This window comes from Phaethon lepturus, unplaced genomic scaffold (genome assembly GCF_000687285.1).
Source record: "Phaethon lepturus isolate BGI_N335 unplaced genomic scaffold, ASM68728v1 scaffold40081, whole genome shotgun sequence".
Taxonomy (NCBI): Eukaryota; Metazoa; Chordata; class Aves; order Phaethontiformes; family Phaethontidae; genus Phaethon; species Phaethon lepturus.
Window position 1 is genome coordinate 15,802 of NW_010516627.1, and position 278 is coordinate 16,079.

Genomic DNA, 278 nt, shown 5'->3' on the forward strand with positions numbered 1-278 from the left:
AGGGCATTGCTGTCCCATGGGGTCGGGCAGGGGCTTGGCCTTTACGTATCCGAGTGTGTTGGCGGAGCTCCGATGGAGACGCGGTGTTTGTGCTTTTGGTCCCAGCGCTCCGTAACGGCAGCACAGGCTCTTCCGCTCTGCAAGCAGCAGAATTCCCTACGAGGAGGTGTTTAACATCGGATTCTGGCTATTAAAAATCAACTATCAACCCAGCAGCCCCCCGACAGTCCCGCATGCGGAGCCCCCGAAACATCACCCTTCGTGGCTCTGTGCTGTTC